Source organism: Pangasianodon hypophthalmus, chromosome 3 (assembly GCF_027358585.1).
Source record: "Pangasianodon hypophthalmus isolate fPanHyp1 chromosome 3, fPanHyp1.pri, whole genome shotgun sequence".
Taxonomy (NCBI): domain Eukaryota; kingdom Metazoa; phylum Chordata; class Actinopteri; order Siluriformes; family Pangasiidae; genus Pangasianodon; species Pangasianodon hypophthalmus.
Window position 1 is genome coordinate 23,025,073 of NC_069712.1, and position 18,669 is coordinate 23,043,741.

The 18,669-nt window shown below is 38.8% G+C and overlaps 1 protein-coding gene across 6 annotated transcripts in view; it reads right to left on the bottom strand.

The window, feature by feature from the left end:
• Positions 1 to 18,669, bottom strand: part of tjap1 (tight junction associated protein 1 (peripheral)) — a 91,762-nt gene that overhangs the window by 35,480 nt on the left and 37,613 nt on the right. Inside the window, exon 1 of one of the 6 annotated variants that reach the window (XM_034302888.2) lies at positions 6,613 to 6,709. The exons of the other annotated variants lie outside the window; for them this stretch is intronic. The gene's annotated coding sequence lies outside the window, so the exon portion shown is untranslated. Of the gene's footprint in view, positions 1 to 6,612; positions 6,710 to 18,669 lie in introns of those variants that run through there. 6 annotated transcript variants of the gene reach the window in all.

Consider the following 18,669-nt stretch of genomic DNA (forward strand, 5'->3'; position numbering starts at 1 on the left):
CTGCTCTGAGGGACTTCTTTTATTAATATACCAGACACTATTGCCAGGAAGGCACTCAGAAAAAGCTGGAGGCGACTTCGTTTCCCCTTACAACTGAAGCTCTACTAGTGGTAAAGGAGAAAGCACTGAGGGAGTGAAGAGGGGAACTGACGAATTTTGTGCAGAGGCAGCATTGTGGTGGTGTCAGTAAAATCACCAAGAGCCACTCCAGACATTTACTGAACATTTGGATGGGTACTAACATTAAAATCATTCCAAAAGCTCTGAAAAAATTCAGAGGAGCCACTTACCCTGTCTCCGATGTCTACACACATTAAATTCCATCAGACTTCTTTAAAGAAACTCACTCCCATCTTGCCAGGCTCAACATAAGAAGAGAAATTTGTCCTCAGATACAAGTTTGTAGGTATGCAGTAGCTCAAAGTTTTAGGTTAAGGTTAAAGTTAAGGTTTAGGTCTAAAAATATTTAGTAATCCAGGGATCAATTTAAAAACCACTAGGGCCACTTCTTTCATCTAGTCAATTAATTGGTCAGAATGTCATTAAGAAATAGCCTGAAGAATGAATTTATAGATATGAATTTATAGGACGAATCAAGTAACAGTATTGTTTCACGTGTTTGATGTACATAATAAATGGCGCAATGCCTTTAGCATGAATAAGCATTTCTTTGATGGGTTTTTTTGTTTTTACATTTTTTATGGGGAAGTAAGTAAAGTAAATGTCTTCCCTGCAGCTAAGAGAACTGATATTCATTAAAACTGGCTTTGTAAAAAAACAATTATGTAATGCATCTTTGCAAAAAAATAAATACATATATAAATACATAAATACATATGCTGATTTTATTATACATTTCGCCAAGAGCCTTCCACATTCTATGTGTATATATATATATATACACACACACACACACACACACACACACACACACACACTGTATGGCCAAAAGTTTGCCGACACCTGACCATCACACCCATATGTGGGTCTTCCCCAAACTCCTGCCACAAAGTTGGAAGCACACAATTATACAGGATGTCTCTGTATGCTGTAGCATTACAATTTTACCTTCACTGGAACGAAGAGGCCCAAACCTGTTCCAGCATGACGATGCCCCTGTGCACAAAGGGGAAGACATGGCTTGCCAAAGCAGGAGTGGAAGAACTCGAGTGGTCTGCACAGAGCCCTGACCTCAACCCCACCTTTGGGATGAATTGGAAAGCTGACTGTGCCCCAGGCCTTCGCCTGACATCAGTGCCTGACCTCACTAAAGGTCTTGTGGCTGAATGGACAAATCCCCACAGCCACACTCCAAAATCTAGTGGAAAGCCTTCCCAGAAGACTGGAGGTTATTTCAACAGCAAAGGGGGACTAAATCTGAAATGGGATGTTCAAAAAGCAAATATGAATGTGATAGTCAGGTGTCCATAAACTTTTGGCCATATAGTGAATATATATTGTTCATATAAACTAAGCTCAGATGCTACCCTACTTGGGGAAATTATGTTATAACATACATTCCATTGTACAGTATCATCTGCCAACAAATTTCTAGCATCATTTAACACAAAGTTCAAATCTGGGTCATTTCTGTAAAGCACTCCCTACATGGTTACTACGATCTGCTCTCTTGTGACACAGTTTCTTCCAGAAATCCTGCACTGCTAAGCAGTGTATAATCCCATTAGCTCCTCACACACACGCAAACACAGCACACAGTCACATGGGCAGCGGATAAACGCCACACAAACATTCACACACTTGGTGCAGATGTAGGAGGATGGGCTGAGTTGTGGAAGCATCCAGATGCTGATCATAAGACTGAAGCAAGTGCAAGAGGAAGGAATGTTTAGAGGAAGGGAGAGAGCAATCTAGAGAACAATCTTGGTTGAGTTTGAGAGTTTGAGAACTGAAACTTCAGTAAGTGACTGATTCCTCTTTTTCCTCAACTCGACCTCACTATACCCACTGCTTAGAATAATTATCTTCATCTATCCATCTTTCTCCAAAATTAGCTTTTATAAAGACAAGAAACCTTAGGTACCATTAGCATTTTAGAAATGCTACACTGGGCACAATGCACTTGGGATATCTGCCAAGACTGAAATAACACTGCTCAAATGACTCTTACAAGTCTTAACAGTGAACTTTGTTTCCGCTTATCTAATCTCAGTGTGTTCAATGCAAATATACACTGAAGACATTTGGGCTTAAGATCAAAAGATTAATGAGATAGATCAGAATTTCAGCTTTCATTTTCTGATATTTACATCTAGATATGTTAAACAACTTGGCACCTTTTGTTTAAACCCTCCCATTTTTCAAGTGATCAAAAATACTGGAACATGTGAGTAACAGGTGGTTCTGGTTGCCCAGGAGTGGCCTGTTAGATTGATTGTTTAAAACAATTAAATGAAGAGTAGCTCTGAATGGCTACTCTTGGTTTGAGCCTTGGGTTTCGCCTGTGAAGACTATATTTGTTGTTAAAAAGGATAAACCAACATGAAGACCAGAGAGCTGTCTATGGGAGAAAAGCGAGACATTTTGAAGCTGAGAAATGAGGGAAAATCGATCAGATCCATTGCACAAGTATAGGGCATAGCCAATACAATAATTTGAAATGTCTTGAAAAAGAAAGAAACCACTGGTGTATCAACAACCACATCGTCCAAAGAAAACAGCAGCAGATGATGACAAAATCATTGTGAGAGCCGTGAAGAAAAACCTAAAAATAACAGTCAGTGACATCACCAACAACTCCACAGGGCAGGGGTGAAGGTATCACAATCCACCTTTCCAGAAGACTTCAAGAGCAGAGATATAGAGGCCATACCACAAGATAAAAACCACTCATCAGCAGCTTGTATGGCTGCTTCTGGAATGAGCTCACTAATCTTTACTGATGAGGTAACTCATGAAGGGAGCAGCAGAATGAGTTCAGAAGTCTACAGAAATATTCTGTTTGCCAATTTACAGAGAAATGCATCCAATCTAATTGGGAGGAACTTCATCATGCAGCAACATAATGAGCCAAAACACACTGCCAACACAACAAAGCACTTCATCGGGGGAAATAAGTCGAAGGTTTTCGACTGGCCAATGCTAATGCAGTTATTGCAAGCAAGGGATATGCAAACCAATAGTAAGTGTTATTTACTTTAAGAGTATCTGTTTCTATACTTTTGCTCACCTAAAAATTGGTTGGTCTGCCACCAAAAACACCATATTTTAAGTTAACACATTTACATGTAAATATCTGGAAATAAAAGCTGAAATTATGATCTGTTGTCTCATTCATCTTTTGATCAAATTCAAATGTTTTCAGTGTATAGCAAAAACAGAAGAACTGGCCTTGCCGTTCCAATACCTTCAGAGGGGACTGTACAATAATGCCTTATTAACACAAACCCCACTCAGCACAGCAGGACTGAAGTCAGCTGCCCCATGCCATATGTACCAGGCGTGTTATTACCAGAGCCACATAATGTTAACTGTTAATTTACATAAGCTGTTGAATTCCTTTGTACATTTGAGTGTTCACTTTAATAACATAAGTTCACAGCATGGAAACAGCATTTTGGTTCATATCCTTTTTTTGCCACACAATAATCCACTGATTAACTGAAATTAATCAATTAAAAAATATATACATAATTATATTATATAATTATATTTAACTTTTTGGAGACTTCTCTAGAAATATAAAACTGACATTAAGCAAATTATAGAAGAACTTCTCCTAAAATCAGTTGTGCTATGCACCTTTCCCCCCTGTTTGATTATTCTTATGGTTACAAGTGATAAGTCAACACACATTCAAGGAGTGTTCAAGACTCAAGACATTGATGTTGTACAACTGCAGTTCATTCTTTTGTGTTTTTAATGCTAGTTCAGGTAAAAGTACATAACACGAGTATTTTTATTTGTCTCTCCATATTTACTAAATCAGACTAAGTAAACAGAAGCTCCTAAACTGGAGCATCGTCATAAGCTTCTTAGTTGATTCATTGATTAAGAACTTGAGATACTTGTTCCCCCCCCCCCCTCCACAAGGAGGAATTCTCATTGTGAAGGGTGGAGACTTCAGAGGGAGCAAGACATAGTCACGATCACTTTAGAATGGACCACAGCTGCTGTTACTGTTGTCCCCTCAGTATTACAGAAGCTTTATGAAAAACCTACTGTGCACATGAATGAGACTGAAGGTTATTCAATATTAGGTTCAAGATTTAGAGCACCTTAGCTATAAGTAGACTAGACAGAGGACAGTTTGCTATCTGAACAGTTAGCTAGGATCACCAGCAGCACTTGTGGACACAGAAAGTGTCCAAAATAGTAGCTAAATAGGTTTAGTAGCTAAGTAATTTTTTGTTTGTGTGTTTATATATCACATTTCTCTAAATTTTGCCTTTTACAGGTGTCATAATAAATGACAGCAAGCATCTCAGAGTTTTTTAAAAGTCAATTCCCTTAAAGGTTCTTACACTGTCATCAAGAAATAACACTCAATAAGACATTTTATTAATTATTTACCAATTATTTTTAGCTACTTTAACACTTAAAATATCTTGACCACAAAACTCCATAAAAGGTGAAGCTCACTGTGAGCTGAAAATGTCAGGTGCACAATGAAGGAGCATGTCCTAAGTGCGGAGCATACTAAATCTTTCAGCAATGCAGCATGTCAGCTTCCATAGAGGCACGCTTGCTCTACCTCCTCCGTTTTCATCACTGAATAGCTAGTCTAATTTTTTTTTATTAATTTATAGATTTGTTTTGGATTGCTTTTCTTTCAAATCTTTAACATGAAACAGCCGAGCTTCAGAAAATTTTCATAAAATTTGTGTCTGCAACTGAAATAAACAAGTTATTTAAACATGACAGTGTAACCTGTGTATAAAATTGTATTAACTCATTTCAATTATAGGATTTAAAGCCTGTTAGCTGAGATTCACATCAGGTCTCCTTATACATAAATTTACAGAAATCCATGCGCTGTCGTAGGATACAGACATTTTTACACACTAACTGAATCTTCATGAATACCACACTGTTTTGTGTATATGCTCCTGCAGAAGACTTACGAATAAAATTGTTGCCCTTTACTGTTTACAAAATCCACGTATTCATTTGGGACCAAACAAGTGCATATCAATTGTACCACAGAAAACAACAGGCATTCCCATCCTCATTTTCAGACAGCTACAGGTAGATGTTCTGAAAAAGCAGAGAGTCAGTACCAAAAAAAAAAAATAAAAAAAAACCACACAACACAGGACACCAGGGGGAGAAATGAAGAACACTGCTTACACATACAGTGTGAAATGGACTGAATCAATTTCTTCTGCAGGGTGAAGTGAGCTGAAACTCTCCGACATTAAAAGATCTCTCTGTTTGTGTATAACATCTTGAGCATGATGCTTGCTTGAAAGCATTAAACATTTAAACCTGCTTCAGGTATGTCAGCAAACATAGAGGAAAAATATGAAAGTCCAGACTTCATATTAGATAGAAAATAAGAAGGAAAATGGCTAGAAAATTAGTTGCACATAATGACTAATCACTGCTGACAACCTCTCCCCAATCATTGTATTGAAAATGTGTGTAAAAGACTTTTGAGAAAGCTAGAAATGACAGTTGTCTACAGTAGTCATGTGCGCTATCCATCACAGCACCAAGTGAATCACCATAATAAACAAACGCCAGCATGCTCTTAAATGTCAAGCGTTTTTTTTTTTTGCAATTAACACAGCTCCCTAATTGCAACCTGAGGGAGTGACTAATAAAATGCTGCTGATATGCTGAAATGATTCCAAAATGAAGTGAAACAAAAGGAAATAACATGAAGTGTGAGACATTTAATTGTACTAAGAGGGCTGTCAGATGGTGTTGAACAGTAGGCTAAATAAATGGTCTGTGCCTGAACAAGATAGCCAGGATGACTGAAATTGCTCCGCTGAATTCCAGCACGGTAACACATTAGACATTTTGCTGTTGATTCAGGACTTCCAGCTCTTAAATGCAGCCACATGCATGTGCTTTCGTTCCCCTGTTTAGAATACAGTATTTTAAATTTGTGACCGAAAAGAACTATTATTAATGCTATTATTGCTGAATTATTATTATAATACTGCCTTTCATCCCACTCAATTTATTTTTCATGTGCTAAATTAAAGAGTCATTCGTGCAAGAGTAAACAATGACCAACTGCAGTAAACAGTACGTGATAAAAGACAATAGCAGGAAGGTACACAAAGACAAAAGGAGTCTACAGACAACACAAATCTTAGCAAGTATAAGTATAAACAACATGGTTATGTGGGAAACACTAACAGGAGAAACAGCTGATCATGATCAGTTACAGTTAGAATGTTGCATTGGCCTACTAAAGTCTAGTAGCTTACGTGTGTGTGTGTGTGTGTGTGTGTGTGTGTGTGTGTGTGTGTGTGTGTGTGAGTGAGAGAGAGAAGAGATAGATGAATCATACTGCCAGTCAAAGCAGCAGCCAAGCGAAGCAGATACCTGCAAAAAGAACTGAGGCATGTCGAGTCTGAGGACAGATGGAGGCTCCCACCCAGGTGTGAAGCCATGTTCCGCCCTTCATTAACTCACCAGTGAATGAGCTTGTTGACTGAGACAGAGATGCATACAGACAAGTGCTTTCAGTCCAACGATGTCCTCAACTCATTCCCTTTATCTTCATTTCCGTCTATTGACCAAAGAGAAGCAGCAATTTCATGGCTGACTAAGACTGATTTATTGCAGATGCAGATTGCATCTTGTTTTGGAAGAGACTTAGAGACACACAAGGATGTGATAGAGATACACTTAGATTAGCTGGCTACAGGAGGGCCCTCAGAGACCGACATCCTTCATCTTCAACAGTTTTGTTACAACTCACACTCTCAGCAACGAGCGAGTGATGTGGCCTTCAAATAACATCACGATATTTGGGATATTTTTGGAATAACAATATTCTGTAACAACATGTTTTGCGGTCAACCTAAATATACTAATAAGCAATACTAATAAGTAACTGTTTTCATTCCACTGCTTGCTTTTGAGTCCTATGGTACACAAGTCACAAATGCTCCAGGTATGTTGGTCTGAGTTGGTCTGATTTTTCATTTAACCTTGACTGGCAAACATTTTGGAGGCTGACCTTGTGTAGCCAAACCCCATCGATATAACTGACCATGATCTCCCTGAAGAACTCTCCGATCACATCATCTGACAGCACGCACAACTTGGGGTAGTTCTTGATAAATATCCTGCTCTCCTCATATTGCTAACCTGACTCATGCAGGTCATGCAGGTTTGTCCTCTTTAAAACATCAGAAGGATCCAGTCATTTCTTTCCATAGAGGTGCTTGTTCAGTCCTTGTCATCTCGAGACTGGACTACTGCAACTCACTCCTGGGAGTAGTGCTGGGCGATTTTCACAATTAATTTGGCTAATTCGAATTATACATATATGCATATTTAAATTTTTTATTACAATATCCATAAATGCTATTTAAAAGTTTAAACCAACATGAAGGAAAAACATAGCCTTCTTAACTTGATAAATGCCTCCTACAGCCTGTGCTATTCCCAAACACTGTGCTCTTAGATAAAAAAAACAAAAAACAAAAAAGCCAAGATAAACAGGCAGCCACTTCTCCAAGGACTGAGCTCGTAGCAAAAGGTTCAAATATCACTTCAGAGATATGGAATTGGTACAGGTATGAAAAGTCAGATGAACAAGTTTATGTAAAATATAATGCTCCATTTCATCCTAAGCAGTAATTCCCCGGTCAGAATTACGTAATTTTCGACCTCGGCGCGTTCAACAGACGAAGTGGGAAACGCCCCCATGTTCGTATTTTGTTAGCAACCAGCTAGGCAGCTAACTCGGATGAGTGATGTATATTTTCTTTCTCAAACAGCGAACTGTATAGTTGGTGTTTTAGATTTAATGAAGGAATATGTCTGTAAAAAAAAAAAAAAAAAAAGCTAATACTTGTATATACAGTATAACTCATTTAAAGGTAAGTTTTACTTTGTTTATTTCTGATGCTGTGCGCAGCCATGTTGATTTCACGTCACTCCGTAAATGGGTAAGGAACTCGGATTTGAGAAGAATAGTTGACCCCAAGTTGACTTCCCGGTTGCAGTGGCATTTCATGTCAGGAAAGACATGGTCCCCATTTACTCTGTCGAGAAAGAAGGGTTCACTAAGTTGTCCAAAAATAGCAAATAGTGCAAAGAATGTTTTTTTTTAATATCCTTTCTTTAAATATCCTTTATTTAAAAGAACCATTGTTTGCACTATTTGCTATAGATGGTGCTGTTACTATTTAAGTCCATTCTATTAAATAAATTGTGTAATTTTTCAACTGCATTATATAAGAACAAAAAAAATCGAAATTGTAATTGAGAATCGTTCATAAAGTTGAAAAAAAAAAAATTAGGGTTTTTTTTTTTTTTTTTTTTTTGGGGAATATTGCTTAGCCCTACCTGGCAGGTCTTCCCATGTAGGCCATCAGACCCCTGATCAGTGGATCAAGAAGAATCTCACCAAGTTGTCTCACCCCACTGCTGCGTTCCCTCCACTTACTGCCTGTCAGACTTCCCATCATCCCCTCGATATACAAACAAGACTTCCCCTGGCTGCCTGCAGCGCTGAGTCACTGGCTGCCTTCTTCACTTAAATGCGCACTAATTTAAACAACTTTGGCTTGTACTGTTTAGGCTGCTGTACTAACTACTACTAACTGCTCTCTAACAGGGTTTTAGCTTTATAGTATTCTTAGAGCCTCACCTATTTTTACTAGCATGAGGATATGTTTTCGATAGAGACTACTATAGAGACTTTGATAGAGAAAACACTTCTGCAAGTGGATAAGGGGGGGCAGTCGTGGCCTAATGGATAGAGAGTTGGACTTGCAACCCGAAGGTGAACCTGAAGGTCGTGGGTTCGAGTCTCGGGTCCGGCAAGGCACCGAACCCCCAACTGCGCCACAGCAAAAAAAGGCTGCCCACTGCTCCGGGTGTGTGTTCACGGCGTGTGTTTGTGTTCACTACTGTGTGTGTGCACTTGGATGGGTTAAATGCAGAGCAAAAATTCCTAGTATGGGTCACCATACTTGGCCACAAGTCACTTCACTATCACTATAAAGGCATCTGCCAAAATCTAAAACACACATGTCCTTTAAAAACGAATTTGTCCACTCTCTGCACTATTAGCCATGTTTTTCCTTGATGAGTGATTTCTGATTACATGCTTATGTCACAATTAGAGACAGCACTGATCTAATACGCATGATCGGTATCAGATATCAGAGAAAAAAAAGACTGGAAGTAGATTTGGAAATGGAAACGTTTACATGGTAGGAGCCTTGATTGTATTTTTTGCTAGGGTTGATCTGAATTATATTTATACTTTATACTGTATTATATTTATTATATTTTAAGTGATTTTCTAAAGCTGTGGTTTTGTGCACATCATGGTTTTTAATTAATTTATTTTATTTAGATGCTTTGGTTTAAAAAATCATTTTTAAGCTTAGTAGTTTTTAAAGAAAAGAATTATCAGATGGGTATCAATATTGACTGATAGGTGACTGAAGGTTTCCGTATCAGTATCGGTTCCGGAAAAGAAAAAGTGTTATCGTGCCATCTCCAATCACAATATGGCAAAATCATATGGTGTTACAGGTTATGCAGGTATTTATAATGAACAATATTGCATTGCCCACCACTAGTGCTAACAGACCAAGAATAGCTAACTGATGAGAGGTGAGCACAGAGCCGGAGTGGGAGGGGGCGAGAAATAGCAAGAATGAAGCATAACCAGAGAACAAACAAGTGTTTTCCAGTTTCACACTTCAGCAGTCAGAACCAATATGGAGCTGACGTCAGAGTTTGTTTGGAGGAGTCTTAAAGATCATGAGAGAGACAGGCTGCTGAGGCAAGCGTGCAGCTGGAGATGCCAATTTACCGGAGCAGCGTAGCGTAAAACAACAGGTGAATTACCAGATTTCCACCAGTGTTTCCCCAAATTAGCCAACTGCATCTGTGCACTGAAGCACAGACATGCAATATGAGGTTGTTATAAAAATTATAAAAAGGCTCTTGTGTGACATTATAACTACAAAAAAGTACACACTGCTATTGAGAAGCACTGTTCCTACAGAGATTTATTTGCCTCTCCTCAACCTGGCTGAAGTACACAGCTGTGGTCTTAACACTGGCATGTCGGATTACGTAGGTGCAATTTGTGACAGCAAACAAACATCACGCTGTGAGTTCATGTCAGTTTCCAACGTTTTAAATGCAGCTCACCGTATTGCTGGCAGGTCACAGATCTGCATCCTGTCATTGAAACAGCCATCCTGAGAGTCTAAGAGGGCGTATAATTGGCCTTGCTCTCTGGGCAGAAGGGATGGCATTACTCTCTCCCCTATCAATTAGAGCAGTGGCTCTCAAACTGGGGGGCCACAGAAGGGCACCTGTATTGCCCTGTGGCTTTGGAGGGGGGCAGGCTGCAGCAACACTGAGGGGGGACAAGAAGGGGATGTGGCCAGACATATTTAACGTGCGTCATGTACACATTACATCATTACAGCGAAAAAAAAATATCGGAAGCAGGTTACAATGTGGCTGTAGCTGCTGTCACTAGCTTTAGTATTTACCTTTTTTTTTTTTTTTTTTTTATTAATTAATTACCCTTTAACAAGACCAGGAATGCTTGCAAAACTGAAATCATGACTATCAAATAATCTAACAAGTTATTAACTATAACCAAGCTCATTATAAAATTAAAATTACGCAAAATATACATGTGCATGTGCCCTGTGTTGACCAGCAGTGTAGATACTTATGGAATAAGTATGGACTTGTATAATGAAGTCGCCCTGACAAACACCACATTGTTCCATTTTCTTAATTTAAGCCCCTGTTTGTGTTTTGCGAGTAAAGACATTCATGGCTTTATCTGTTTGACAGCACGGACAGGAGAAGCTAAGATGGATTCGAGAATTTTCACTTTGTCGCTCTGCTGAGAAGTCAGACAGCAATAGTAAGGCTATTATGGTTGATACAGGATACAAAAAAGGCTAAAAGGAAACACATATTACATCAATTTTTTATAATTTGTAAATTTTGTATATATATATTTAATTTAAATTAAAGCTGAAGACCCTACCTTTTTCAACAGACATTTAAATCATCCTACTTGATCACCATCTTGATAGCTGAAATCAATACTCCCGATACTATCGTCGACAGTCCCAAGCCAAGGATGCAATATGCGTAGTAGTAGTAGTAATAGTAGTAGTGTGTGTTTAAAAATGGACGACTGGTTGGCAAATTAAATATTAATTAACTTCCAACTAATCACAATTCATGGCCATTGTGCACTAACTAAATCTGTAACGTCATCAGAACAGCACCACTTCTCTTCTTCCTGCTGGCTGGGGGACAGGAAGGGAGTCAAGTGCAGTGACACACTCCGTATCCTGGCTGTGTGTGTGTGTGTGTGTGTGTGTGTGTGTGTGTGTGGTCACTTTCCCCTTGCTTAAATTTACCCCAGAACATAGGAGTTACTGGTGGTGACTTGATAGGCAAAAATACTAAAAATTTTACTAAAAATAAAAATATTACTCAAAATTCAAATAAAGCATTTTATACAACAGGTAGTTCCAGTGCACTAATTTGATTGATCGAGCAGCATTGTAAGAGTGTCTGTATTTCCGATAACCATACCGGGACGTTTCACTGTGTGGAATATAATTTTTGGCTTAACATGAAGATGAAAACGAAGAAGGGATGCCAATTTTACCCGAAGCACCTTTAAAGGGAATCTACAAATTAATGTGTGCTAGCTAGCCAGTTGGCCAACGTGCTATAAAGTGAGCGTGGTTTTCTTTTCGGGATCTATTTCTGCTAGCAGAATAAAAATAAACAGAACATTTGGACATTGTGTCCAAAACGTCACTTACATTATATTAATGTTCTGGTTATAGAACTGTTGTATAAAAGCAGTATCACACTTGCAATCAGGCAGTTACTTTGGTATACTTTGGTACGATCTGGTTAGGTAATCAATGATGTGCCGATATTCAGTATAACAGCACCCCTGCTTGTGCGATATTGCTTAATTGAAATAAAACCAGATCTTGTTTGATGTTAAAATGTCCGTTTTACTCTATGACTGAAAGTAAGCATGACTGCAAGTTTATTTTAATGGCAGTATACAAATATCACACTGTTTAGTGAACTTACACTTAATGGCTGTCCATGCTTCTTTAGTGAAAACACCTTACTAGACAACATTAAACAGACACACACACACACACACACACACACACACACACACACACTTTCTGGGGCTGAAACTCAACTGTCTTTATACATAGAAACCATACAGAACTTTTTTTCTGAAGCTTTGAAGTTTATCAATTCTCACAAGTAAACACAATTGAAAGCAAATATAATAATATCCTCAATAAAGGTAGAGTGTATTAAGAATATCCCCTGTTCATGTCAAATGAAATTGGTTTGCTTAAAGTTGTCAACATCTTATAATTATTTTGCTAAGGGCATTAAATTTGAGTTTATCATCTAAGGTATTTCAACAACACCCATTGCTTCACTATGAATGACAGTCCTTGGCCCTGTTTCCTACTGCCTTGCAAAAACACAATCTTCTCATTTATTTCTGCTACACTGAACTGCAGATAAGAAAGGTCACATCACGTTTAACAAATTTGATAAGGACTGGAGCATGAGCTTGTGCACGATCTGTCAGCAGCAATCTTAAGTAAATGATGGCTAGAATAAGAAAATCTACACAAATCTATACCTAAAATAAATAAGAATGGCATGAAATCCTTGGGGTTAAACCAGTCAATCCTCCCTCCACTGGCAATCTGAGCTAGCCAGTCGACAGCGGTTGAGCTCACGCATGTGAAAGAAGGCAGTTAGTGTTTTCCTCCGCCTGTGTTATGCTGCCCTGTGACATAGCATGAGCAGAAGTGTGAAAAGATGTAGTGCCTGGCTTCACGTCTCTCTGAGGAAGCATGTTAACTTTCACCCCCTGGTAGCTGTCATGTGATAGGGACAAGCTACCTAAGCAGATGGGAACTGGCAAATTACCAAATTTTTTTAAATTTCTCCCAGTGTATTAAAAGCTGAGAAAAATAAAAAGGAAGTTCAACTGAACTGTACACTGTGTGATGGATTATAGAAATAAGCACATAAGACTTAAAATCTCTCAAAGCTGTTATCAATTTCAATAAATTTCTACAGAAAGGCAACAAAAAGAATCAATTCTTTACAATTATGAATTACTATTAGAGCAGATTTGTTCCACTAAGCTTTCACTGGCATGTCAGAGACACAGATGTCTCTTCAAGTCTTCAGGTTCCAATTAAACAAGCTGCATAAAGAGATTTAAAAAAAAAAAAACATCTGGGCTGCAGAAGATCCACAGAATCAAATCTGACCTACCTGAGTCTACCTCTACATAAATTTCAAAATTTTACCAACACCCTGAATGTAGTTGAATGGCGGATAAAGATATGGTGGATGTCTGATGGTTGCTTTATAATTTTCACTGGAGCTTCAATGCTAATGCTAACAAGTAATGATGATGAAAGACATATGGTGGACAACCATAACCTTGCTTTTTTTAAATGCAATTTGGTAGGATTTTGGCAAGAACCCAAAGTGGAGTTGTCTGTCTTGTAACACAGAGAGACATTAGGCTAGCAGAGGCTACAGCTAAGAAGCTAATCATATGTAACGTTACATAATATCAACAGAATGTCTGATTACTAATCTGACTATAAATTTCTATCACAGATCAGCCAGCTTTTACATAACCAAAGGCCAGTTTACAAAACTGAGAATCATTAGAGGATGTCTAATGATTCACAATGTGATCTCAAAGAAAAACCAATACTACTTCCAGCAAGCAAGGCTGACCAAGTACTGGGCTAACCCTAGTGAACTGGCTACCTGGTGATAGCTGGTTTCTCTTCACATGAAAAAAAAAAATCACATGAAGATACCAGACTTTACACACAGCACTTCATACATACATTATATGACCAAACGTTAGTGGACAACTGACCATCATACCCATATACTGGGCCTTTCCCAAACTGTTGCCACCAAGTTAGAAGCACACAATTGTATAGGATGTCTCTGTATGCTGTAGCATTACAATTTCCCTTCACTAGAATTAAGAGGCCCAAACCTGCTCCAGCATGACAATGCCATGGTGCACAAAGCGAGGTCCATAAAGACATGGTTTGCCAAGGCTGGAGTGGAAGAACTCGAGTTCCCTTCACAGAGCGCTGACCTCAACCCCACTGAACACCTTTGAGATGAACTGGAACACTGACTGTGAGCCAGGCCTCCTCACATAACATCAGTGCCTGATCTCACTAATGCTCTTGTGGCTGAATGAGCACAAATCCCCACAGTCACGCTCTAAAATCTAGTGGAAAGCCTTCCCAGATGACTGGAGATTATTATAACAGCAAAAGGGGACTAAATCTGGAATGGGATGTTCAACAAGCACATGTGAGTGTTGCGAGATGTTTTGATTTCCTGGAGGGTGCCATTTTTCTGGAAGTTAGTACTGAAATTCAGCTTGCCAGTATGTCCCTCGGCTAGATTTGTGTTACCACCCTGGTGTTATATGAGGTGTCAGCTGAAAATCACTCAGATTCCACAGAGTACTGGACAAAGAAACATCTAATCCAGGTAGGCTTTTTGACTTTTACTGCTAATTTAGCCAATTTATTATATTTCTGCATCTAGTGCCCTCAAGGCATCTTACCCAAATTAAAAGCTGTTAGCAGTACACACAATTCATTAATTAAGCAAGACAGCTACTTGTCTGAAGGGAAATGTGAAAAATCCAACAGTAAAGTTCAAAGTGGTCAATCTTCCTTTGGGTGAGGATAGCTCAGGAACTCATTTATTACTATCATCAAAGTACAGCCAAGTAAGCTATTTAGTAGGGGTATAATGATACACTAAGGTCACAATTTGAACAATTGAATTTGAGTCATGATACTGGCTTCACGGTTGGATTCAATTCAATTCTTAAAATTTTTTGAACAAAATGAATGAAGAAAAATTATGAATGAAAAGACAATGAAAATTCATTCATTTTTATTAATGAATCATAAACGATGCAAAACAAATGATGCAAATGTCACTATAAAACTAAATAAATCAAAAATCTCCATGAACAGAGGTTTAATATTGTAAGCAAAATGGACTATAAGGTTACTATATACTAAAAATAAATACATTTATAAATGCTCCCAAAAATTTGATTAAATAAACAAAGTGTTTAACCTATATAACCCATATAACCTATAATGTTTGTCTGTCATTGAGATCCAGAGTTATCAGGCTGTCAGTCAAGTGCAGATGATTCCCAGTAATGGTGCAGGCTCGTCACAAAAGAATACGATTATGTGACCAGTGTGCTCTCTATAAATTTTAACTCTATGGGATGCACAGATTGGGACCTTTAGTATTCAAACAGTGCAACTGCATTATATGAATAATCAACAGAATGCTGATATCGCCATTTCCACAATGCACAGTCACATTTTGCATTTTGCACATTTTAGGTCATAATGAAGCCTGCACTTCATATCTACCAAGTATTCCTACTGTACAGAGACATGGATGAAAGATCAACATATCAGAAATGACACATAAAATTTACAGAGAGTCGAATTTGGAAGGGACATCATGAGAGACAACAGCTGAGGATGTGGTCATTGGTTGACATGGCAGAGCTTCAGAGATTCAAGCAATTCTCACGAGCTGTGTTACCTGCTGCCAGCTATCAAAAATGCCAAGAATTGTGCCAAAGCACAATCAAAATGAAAAGGCGCTCATTAACATGTGTCCATCAAATCCACAAATGGGTGCTGATGTAGATGTGAATGCATGAGCAGCCTGTACGTGTGTGTATGCATTCCAAAAGGACAGAAATTGCTGCTTAACAGCTAGAGAGATTTGTAATCACTTTATGTCTCTTTAGCACCGGTCGACCTCATGGGAGGTCAGAACAATGCTGAAGCGGCTCTTTTTCGGCTCCTCATGTTTGAGTCACTGCTCCTTGGAAAGAATGCACTCAACCAGCCATAATACGCAATCTGCAAAGGCGCCAGGAATCAGTGGAGCTTAAGGCAATCTTGGGACTGCTGCAGAAACCTTTAGGTAACAGGACAAAGGAGCAATTTGAGAGAACATGACAGATTAGGTCACAGGTAGCTCCTGTGACTTCAGCTGAGGACATTCATACAGCAGACAAGATTACCAGTACCTCTTTATGTCAGTATCACTTACATTGCCACTGTAACATGACACAGCAGCACAGCCGCGCTACTGACATAACTAGACTCTCAGTCTGCGTGAAGGAACGCTGCCCCACATACTACAACTCAGAATTATCTTTCTGTAAACATCAAAATCAGCTGTATAACCATAAAACATACCATGTCGCAATTGTGCAAAATATCTTAATATTGCACCCTGACAGGTTTAGACAGGTTTAGTGAAATGGGTCGGCATTGGGCATTGACTGGAGGGGCTCCAAATTCAGAGGAAACAAGACAAGACAGTGAGCAGGAAACAGGAACAGAGAGAGCGTCATACTGTATGAGTCAATGAATGTCCTGCTATGTGTTGGCAGCTGAGGTGGCATTGCAAGATGGCACTTGCAACCGACACTACCACCCCCGGGGTTCCTAATATACAACCAGATAGCGTCTACGTCTGAAAACCATCTTAAATGACTAATAACTGCTGTACTTGGATTAGTGACGTGGCCGAAGTCAAATCCCAACACGAATATCATGACTAGATAAAAAGAAAGAGGAATTACAAGTGAAACCAGTTGGTGCATAGAAAGGACCGGAGAATATGTGGCTGTCTTTGGGCATCTGTACACCTTCAGGAGTAAAGTTGTCGTGCTGAGATACAACAGTTAAGCTCTTAGCACCAGCTCCAGTGTGTGTGTGAATGAACCGGTGTGTGCACTAGACAGTTCTGTACATGTGGTGAAACGTGTACGTGAGAATTACTGTCTCTTTGCCATGTCATTACATGTATCCAGTAAATTGGATTTTTTTTTTAATCAATATACATATCAGTATAAAATACAAACAAAAAATGATATTTCTGTTAAGGGAAGGCAGGCAGTTGCTGTTTCTCCAATGAGAATGCCAGGTTTGGGCAAATCTTCTTCTTTATAGATTCAAGTGCTTATATTCCGTTTAAGGCAAGCTAAACACTTTGTGAATCAATATCATGAATCACCTGAAATTAAGGCTTGATATTCTCCTAGGCAGTGTACTGTGGAAATGTCAGGCAAACACTTCATTTGAGGGATGTGTTTAATTTAAGAGAGACTGAGGATGAAGTTAACTTCATCACATATCAGCTTATTTGTAGTTCATAAGCAAGTGGTTATTTCAACTACAAACTCCAAGAAAGCTCGACAGAAAACAGCAAATTAGAAATGTAGCTTATGATAGTTGCTGAAATCCAGCTGTAGAACAAGAGTGACCATAAAGGCTATTTACTTTTGTTACTTGTATTATGTTAATAGTAAAAAAAATTTATTTAACAAAATATATCTTAACAAAATGACCCATTATGAGACACAAGGCCCAAATAGATTTGGTTCTTTTTCCAGCCACTATACTGTCCTTCACTGTTTTCACAGGCTCAGTTATTATAGCAAAATGAGAAAGCTTTCTTTTTAGAGACACTTATGGTCAAAGTGGACAGAGACACAATGATAATATTAATCCTCAGTTAGATCTTGAGGCTCAGACAGGAGGCTAAAAAAAAGGATCTGAACCGTGAGAGACTGAAAAACATTGTAAAGCTGGGAGTTTGAAGCTTTAGTGGTGTCAGACAAAATGCAATGGTTGTACTGCAGGTCACAGATAACTGGATTGAAGCAGCAAACATAAAACTTGGCCCTGACATGCTGACAATGAGAGTGGGCAGCTGAACGGCTAATTTGCACAAGAATTAAATGGTGGTTACTCAAGAGCATTCCACCATGACTGAGGCATGGCTGAGGAGAGGAATGCGTCCACCCCACAGTGCTGCGGACTCAGTAACCCTCATGCTCAGAAGCCTTCATGCAGACACTACTACAGCCATCCAAAACAACATGACATTCACCACAACATAAGTAGATAATGACCCATGTCTACTCTGGCCTACTAATTCAAACTAAACACAGAACAAATGGCCAACACAAAGGAGAATTTTAAATTAATTACTTTCTTACAGCTACACATCACCAAACTACCAAAGCAAACCTGTGCATCTTACAACTAAGCACAGCACTTACAAAGTACTGACAACTTCCTTATAATAAATGAGACATAAATGCACTGAATAGATACAGTTTGATATTCTCTGGACTGAGTTGTGTTTTGTGCACAGTGACCACCTAAACATCAGAGCTTCCTAATAACACAGTGGTGTTGAGGGGCAGTAGAAACTCTAATGACAGGTTTAAAACTGCCAGAGTGCCACCTTGAGTTAGGCCCATAACCCTCAACTGCTCAGCTATTTGCTTAGATTGGATTGTGCCCGAGTTCTAAATGATGAAATACAAACCTTGTT